At 50.2% G+C, this 8,237-nt stretch overlaps 1 pseudogene across 1 annotated transcript; it reads right to left on the bottom strand.

The window, feature by feature from the left end:
• Window positions 1–240: 240 nt before the first annotated feature.
• On the bottom strand, window positions 241–2,817 carry LOC309844536 (tubulin alpha-4A chain pseudogene; annotated as a pseudogene). Its single transcript, XR_014316538.1, has 3 exons — window positions 2,486–2,817; window positions 1,929–2,165; window positions 241–1,254 (listed from the first exon to the last, which is right to left on the bottom strand). The product of XR_014316538.1 is annotated as a tubulin alpha-4A chain pseudogene (transcript).
• Between the last annotated feature and the right edge of the window lie 5,420 nt (window positions 2,818–8,237).

The raw sequence follows: 8,237 nt of genomic DNA on the forward strand, positions 1-8,237 counted from the left end.
CTCACCCAAGGGCTGATTCTAAGTTTATTCAGCTGCATGTTCCCTAGGGTGAATTCTGCCTCTTTCTCTGCTGTATTCTCCTGGATCCCTGTTCTTCCTGGAATCACATGCTTTAATAAAATCTGGAACCAGATCTGGTTTCTGGGGCACCCAGGCTGAGATGCCAGCCTTCCTGTCTCCCTTGAAGGAGAAACCCCTGCTCCGCAAATTTTCCCAAGAGAAAAAGACACTTTTGCGAGATGGTGAGGATACAGCACTTTATTTAGGACAGACACACAGGATTCTGCTAGTATTCACCCCCCCCCCCAAGACACTATCCATCTAATCCTTCTCTAGGGCAGCCATATCCTCCCGGGCCTCCGAGAACTCCCCCTCCTCCATGCCCTCACCCACGTACCAGTGCACAAAGGCCCTCTTGGCGTACATCAGGTCGAACTTGTGGTCCAGGCGGGCCCAGGCCTCGGCGATGGCGGTCGTGTTGCTCAGCATGCACACGGCGCGCTGCACCTTGGCCAGGTCGCCCCCGGGCACCACGGTGGGGGGCTGGTAGTTGATCCCGACCTTGAAGCCCGTGGGGCACCAGTCCACGAACTGAATACTGCGCTTGGTCTTGATGGCGGCGATGGCGGCGTTGACGTCCTTGGGCACCACGTCACCCCGGTACAGCAGGCAGCAGGCCATGTACTTGTCATGGCGGGGGTCACACTTGACCATCTGGTTGGCAGGCTCGAAGCAGGCGTTGGTGATCTCTGCCACCGACAGCTGCTCGTGGTAGGCCTTCTCCGCAGAGATGACCGGCGCGTAGGTGGCCAGGGGGAAGTGGATGCGGGGGTAGGGCACCAGGTTGGTCTGGAACTCCGTCAGGTCCACGTTGAGGGCCCCGTCGAAGCGCAGGGAGGCCGTGATGGAGGACACGATCTGGCTGATGAGCCGGTTGAGGTTGGTGTAGGTGGGGCGCTCGATGTCCAGGTTGCGGCGGCAGATGTCGTAGATGGCCTCATTGTCCACCATGAAGGCACAGTCCGAGTGCTCCAGGGTGGTGTGGGTGGTCAGGATGGAGTTATAGGGCTCCACCACGGCCGTGGACACCTGGGGCGCGGGGTAGATGGAGAACTCCAGCTTGGATTTCTTGCCATAGTCAACCGAGAGCCGCTCCATCAGGAGAGAGGTGAAGCCTGAGCTGGTGCCCCCTCCGTAGCTGTGGAAGACTGGGAAGCCTTGGAGTCCTGTGCACTGCTCCGCCTAAAAAGTGGGCTGTGAAGGGAAATATGGGATACGAAGCAGAGTGGAGGAAAAGGAAAAAAGCCAACTGTTTCAAATTCCCCAAAACTTTCCTTAAATCCTTTCCAAGAGCAAAGCAGGTCCTCATAGGGAGGACCCATTCTCTCTACTCTTGTTTTTCCTCCTCTCTAAACCCTCTTGAGGTCTCTAAGACACGGCTCTCTAGAATCTTATGATATGTCATTTTTGTCCTCATAACATCAAAACCCATCCAGCTCCATACGTGCTTTCTCCTGACTTAATTTCCCATGTTTCTGGAGAGCTTCCCTACTAAAGTCAACAATCCAGAAACCTGATCCCCATCCTTGATGGAGGCCAAACCCAATCACAGATACGTGGCTCAGGATTATTTGGATCCCTTTTTATCACAGGGCCCTCTCCCCACATCCCTGCAACACAAGGCTAGACTCTGGGAATGCCTACAGACCTCCACAGTTAGGCCAGACAGCTCATAGTCATGTTTACACCTGTCACCACTCTGCCCAGCCTCGGGCCAGTTGTTATAGGAGGTAAAGAAGACACCCAGCTCCAGGCCAGCGCATACCCTCTGCCTCCCCTGATCCATATGCAGGGCTCCCCCTCACTGGTTCTGATCCTATATCTTTTAAAACTCATCCATAAATAAAATAAAGCAAAATAAAACTCACCCAGAAGGTTCTCTTCCTGTCTGGTGTCCAGACTTCTTCACTGCAGGAATCTAGATTCCTGCTTCCCCAGCCCCCCGCCACCACTCACAAGCTTCTGAATTTGGTCCAGTACCAGGTCGATGAGCTCCTTTCCAATGGTGTAGTGACCTCAAGCATAGTTATCGGCAGTGTCTTCCTTGCTGGTGATGAACTGCTCTGGATGGAAGAGCTGGTGGTACATGCCCGTCTGAACTTCATCTGCAATGGGCAGAGTTTTAGACACCCCCTACCCCTTGCAGCCTGACTCCCCGAGTTACCCAGAAAGGGCAGGGCGACCAGACCCCTAGTCCTACCCTAGAGGAGCTCCATTCATGCAGGTGTTATGGCCCTTGACTTTGAGTGTTCATCAATGAAAAGCAAAGGGTTACAGAGTGACCCTGAGACTTGGGCTGAGTGGCAGCGGATCTGTGGTTTAACTGGCTGCCGGTCCTGTGAGCTACAAATTCGAGAGCTCCAGGCATGGGGAGGGAATTGCTGTGGTGCCCAGGACAAGGTGACAGAGATGGATGGTCACTCACCAATCATCGTGGGCTCCAGATACACAAACACAGCCCAGGGCACATGCTTCCCAGCCCTGGTTTCACTAAAGAAGTTGTTGAAGGAGTTGTCCCCTCCACCGATGGTCTTGTCGCTGGGCATCTGTCGATCTGGTTGGATCCTGTGTTCCAAGCAGTAGAGCTCCCAGCACGCATTGCCAATTTGCACACTGGCCTGCCCCACATGGACTGAGATGCACTCGCACTGAGCAGGCCAAATGCAGAGAACACTCTTAGCAAAGAGAAGCCTGTAGTGCCTGGACACCATTCCTGCCCAAAATCCTTTCTTGCATGGTTCTCTGGCTGAGGGCAAAGGTTCCTGCTCTCCTTGCCCCACCTCCTGTGTCTAAGGATTTATTGGTGGCCTTGAGGACCCACAGGCAGTGGCTCCAGGCACCGGGCCAAAACCCTCAGAGGAAGCAGATGTGGGCAGTTAGTTCTAAGATTATAGAGTCTCACTCAGTGACTAAGCGTCTTAAGAGTGTTGAGGAGGTCAGATGAGTCCAGCAGAGCATAATAGTCCAATCCACTCGTGTTCAGAAAGAAATGAAGGGCCATGGGTAAGAGAAGCAGGATCCAAGTGAGGCTTCGGGGATCAGAAACAAGGGAGAGGCTTTGAAAGCAGGAAGAACTCTAGATTCATGTTACAGCTGAAAGGCTAGCAAGGAAGGGAAGAATGGGCCTGGAATGGCAGGAGATAGGCTGTTCCCTCCTCTCTTGGGTGTGCTAATTCTGGAGTGCAATGGAGTGAAGTGGAGAAGGTCTTCCCCACATGATTCCGGGCTGGTGGTCAAAGGACGCTTGGCCCCTAAAGCAGGACTGGGATGAACTGCTTGGTCCTGGAAATTAGAAAGTTCAATGCCCTTCCAGAGGAGCCTCATGAGAATCAAGAAAGCTGGACCCTCTTGCTTCATCAAACATTCTGGGCCTCTTCTCTCTGCCTGATGTGTACAGAGCACCTCATACACGGTCCGCGCCCTCCAGCAGCCCACTGGGCGGGGCTTCCACACGTTAACAGATGTGGGGCAGCAGAGTAAGTGGGATACCAGAATAAGTCTTTTTGCTCTGCTTGAGAAATAATTACCACAGCCCTTGAAAACAAGATGAGCACATCCATCAGCTTTCCCCAAGCTTGAAGGCTTAACCTTGTAGAGGGTGTGAAGAAATGGGAATTCTTAAACAGCTGGTCGAAGCCTAAATTGATGCATCTCTTTTGGAGAAAAAAAAAAAAAGGGCAAGATCTAGGGGTGCTGATGGCGGTCTTGCGCTAGAGAAGTTTTCACACAGGTGAACAAGGAGAGAAGCCGGAGAGAGCCACAGCCTCAGAAGCCGATTAAATGTCCTTCAACAGAAGAAGATGGACAAAGGGTGGGGCAGAAGTTGAAATGGATGAACTACAAGAAAGAATCTTACCAAAAAATTCTTTCCGGGAAAAAAAAAAAAAAAGGCAAATTAGGGAAGAATCATACAACAGGATACCATTTATAAAGATCTTTAACTCGTAAAATAATGTCATGCGTCATTTACAGGTAAATTTATATTTTGCTATATATTCTGGTAGCATGTGTGTCTTACAAAAATAAAGAAAGCAAGGGAAAGTATTAACACTAAATTTGGAACAATGGTTCTCTCTGGGAGAAAAGGGCGGTGTATGCAGTTGGAGAGGGATTCTCTTTCTTAAGCTGGGTAGCAGGTGTTTATTATATTATTCTTTATACTTTCCTGCCTGGAATATTTCATAATTTTTAATGAGGATGCTGTCTCCATAAATTTAACACTTGCCTGGCTTTTAAAATATGATGCAAGAGCCTTGTCTGATAATTTTGAGAGGACCAGGATTACTTCTCTATTTGCCTTGAGCAAGACTGTTGACCCCTTTGTGGGTCTCCCTCCATCCCATGAACGGGGGCAATAATAAGAGTGCCCTCCTAGAATTACAATGAGGATTGAATGAAAGAAGGCATAGAAGTCGCCTAGCTCACTGCATGACACATATTGCGGCACCATACTTGTTGGGTCCCCTCACCAACTCCCATTCCCCACCCCTCCTGTTGTAGTAAGAGAAGGTAATGAATTAAGCTGGGGGGATTGCTTAGGAACACAAGGACTCCAGAAATCCTCATACCCCACAGGGAGGACTGACAGGGTTTACCAGTCTACTGGCAAGGCCAGCCCTGGCAGTTGCAACTTCCAGCCTCCCTGGGCTCTATCTACAAAGCCAGACACCATCTTGGCCCCCATGACTTCTGGCCCACACAAGGTGTCTCTGACCTCTTGGGTAAGCTTGAGATATTAGAAATGACGCCCCTTACTGTGGGGCAACAGGTTTGGGGCAAAGCACTCAACCCCTGGAATCACCTAGATTCAGCCTCAAACCCCATCCCTCTGTGACCTCAGACAAGTTCCTTCTCTTCAGCTGCTCCACTGCCCTTTCCTTGAATGTAAAACTAGTGTGATCTTGCACCTGGCAGGCTTTGTCATTACATCATTTCGTTCCCCTGTACTAAGCATTAATTAGGCGCCAGCTACTGTGCTAAGCACTCCGCATACATCATACCATTTCATCTTCACGACAATCCTGTAGGTAGGTCCTTTCACGACGCCATTTTGCACAAGAGGAAACTGACACTCAGGTTAAGCAAGTAGCTCAAGGTCATGAGCAAAACCAGTAATATTCGGAGTGGGAACAGCTTGGCTCCAACCATGTTCTTCACTGCTTTTCTATCCCTTCTGGTGGGGAGCCTGGTAAAAGATATCAAAGGAGCCCCACGCACAGCCAGCTCTCGATAAGAGGGAGCACACTCTCTTTCTCTCCGCCTCCTCCTCACTCTCTCTGTTGAAATAAGGGGTCAGATCAGATGCATCGGCTTGGCAGGGCTGCAAGGATGCGTCCCGACAGCCAGGAGAGGTAGGACCAGAGGGAGGCCAACGATGAATCTGCTGTGGGGCCCAGGGTTTGTAAAGTGCCTGTACTTCCTGTTCCAGCGCTGCTTACTCCATCCTCCCTACCCCTAGATCCAGAGCCTCTCAGCAGCCCTGCACCTGAGCAGAGACTCAGACCCACATCCTGGTTACCATCACTCTGTCCTCCACCCCTGCACGAGCTCTCACGTACCAGTACACTTTGGGGGGCACGCTCACATATAGAAGTTTCTTTCCATCTCCCCATCTCACCGTGCACACAGGAGCCCCGGGAACACCTGGAATCCTAGGGATCCCTCACACCACTCGCCTGGGTCCACTAGGACCCTCACTAGCATGCCCAGCCCCCGACCCCTGTTCACCATGCTGCTTGGCTGGGTGCTGGCTTGGGTTGTCTGTCTGTCTGCTGCTCGATGAGAGGCAGATACAGGTCTGTGAGAGACCTACAGCCACTGGCCTCCTTATACTCTCCGGTCAGCTCTCAGCAGGGAAAATGTTGTTAGAAACTGCCCCAGGAGGGCAGGCCTGTTGACTTGGTTACCAAGTGCTGGGCTGGGCTCAAACAGGGCAGCAAGGTGGGTTGGGTAGGGGAGAGGATCGGCCGGTCCCCCCCCCACAGGTCCCCCCACTGTGTACCGGGTACACAGGGTCTGCAGCTCACTCAGTCCCATTTCCTGGTGGCTCACTGGCGGGGGAGGATTCAGAAACCAAAGCCCCTGAGCTCCAGAGGCAAGGCCACCCTTAGGGCAGGTGAGGACTGGAAGTGGAATGTGGGTGGGGCGCTAAGACAGTGCACTGAACCAGAAATAATGAGTCCTAGGGCAAGAGACCAAGCCTCAGGGCCTTCGGGATGGAAACTCAGAATATTATAGGACATAGGGAACTAGAGCTCAGTCTTAGGACCAGTTCTGGCATTTAAGGTCTTTTCCCACCTCAGTTTCCTTATATGTAGAATGGGGAGAAGTGGTGTGGTGAGGATGAAAACAGATAAACAAAGAATGCTCGGTCTAGAACTGCTGTTGTTCTCCACAGAGAGAGAACGACCAGGAGCAGGGGCTCAGGGTTCCTCATCAGGGCCTCTCCCTATTCTAAGCAAGTGGCTGCCGGCCTACCCTGGCCTTACTTCTTCACACGCGTCTCCCTATGACCTCAGGCAAACTTATGAAATACAAGTGACTCTGTCACATTCATACCCCATTTTGTGGCTCTTGAGGTGGCTACACCCCTTATCTCCTTTGAGTCCCTCAACAGCTTTGTGAGGTAAGCAAGGCGGGGCCTCCATTCCCCTGAGGGAGAAAAGGAAATGGAAGCCTCTTGCGTCTGGCCCAAGATCACATGGGGGCTCATTAGTGGTAGAATTAAAACCCACCTGGGACTCAGGCTCAGTGCTTCTCCCCTCTCCACAGCTATTTTCCTTCTCTAAGTAGCTGATGTTTGACAAAGGAAGGAAGGAAAAAGAAAGAAAGAAAGAAAGAAAGAAAGAAAGAAAGAAAGAAAGAAAGAAAGAAAGAAAGAAAAGAAGAAGCAGATGTTCGAACTGAGACTGAATGCTAAGGAGTCAACTATGACAACATCTGGATCATGGATCATAGTGCTCTAGATCAAGAGAACTGGTGAGGCTAAAGGCGCCAGCCTGGTGTGTTCAAGGAGAAGGAGAGAGGTGGGGAGGGAGCTCTGCAAGATGAGAACACAGAGGTAAAAGAGTCTTGGAAGAATGGCTTCCATTACTAGGCAATGGGAGGGTATAAGCAAGCATCGTTGCCTACTTGTGTTTAAGAGAAATTATTGCTGCTGCTGCTGCATGGAGGAAGCATTATAAGGGTAAGCAAGTCCAGGTGTTCAAAAGTAGAAGCAGGACAATAGTTAGAAGTCTACTTTTGGCATCCAGGAATGAGGGATGGTAGTTTGGAGTGGAGCAGGGATTGTAGGAAGTAGCTGGGTTTGAAATAAAGTTATAGGGCACATTAATGTGGGGTGTGCAGATCCACCTAACAGCCTTACTGTCCCCTGCCTCTATTTTGTCTTTACTGGTAGGGTCCTGAATTTGTGTAGTTATTTAACCTTCCATTTGCTCAAGGAAGATGGCCTTTCTCAGACCTGGGTGTGAGTATAAATTACTCTAAACCATTAATGGTAATTCCATTCCCTCCTTCCAACTACTGGTTTAGGCAAGGGGCTAGTAAGATATGAGGGAAGTTTACAAGGAGGCTCGAAAACAAGGATTTTCTCCCTGTGGGAGGAGACTGTGGGAGGACATCCACCTTTCCAGCCTTAGTAACTGAGAACATGACACTTGGAGCTGCTGCAGTCATCTCGTGATCACAAGAGAAGATGCCACCAGCCATTGAGGATGTCAGAGCGGATAGCTGGAAATACTGGAGTTGTTGGTGACATCATTGAGTCAACTCTGGAACTGCCCTACACTCAGATTTCTTGCAGGATAATAAATATCCTCATTGTTGAAGCCTCTGTTAGGCTTTCCGTTATTTGCAGCCAAGAAAATTCTAAGCAAAAAAGAGAGGAAGGAGAAAGGGAAAGAGGAATGTAGGATGATTCTAGGTTTTTAACGTAAGCATGTGGGTAGAAGACTTGGAAGCCTTAGGACAGAAGCATTTTTGGCAGGGAGCAGGGTGAGAGTGGGACATTGGGAGTTTTACTTTGAATTTGTGATGTTTGAGATGTCTAACAGGCTTTTAAGTGCTAATGTCAAAAAAGCAAATAAGCATGTGAATCTGATATTCAGAGAAGTCCTAAAGAACATATAAATTTGCGACTTCTCAGCACATAGGTAATATTTCTTTCCATTCTATTC

This window comes from Mustela nivalis, assembly GCF_964662115.1.
Source record: "Mustela nivalis genome assembly, chromosome: 11".
In the NCBI taxonomy this organism is placed as follows: domain Eukaryota; kingdom Metazoa; phylum Chordata; class Mammalia; order Carnivora; family Mustelidae; genus Mustela; species Mustela nivalis.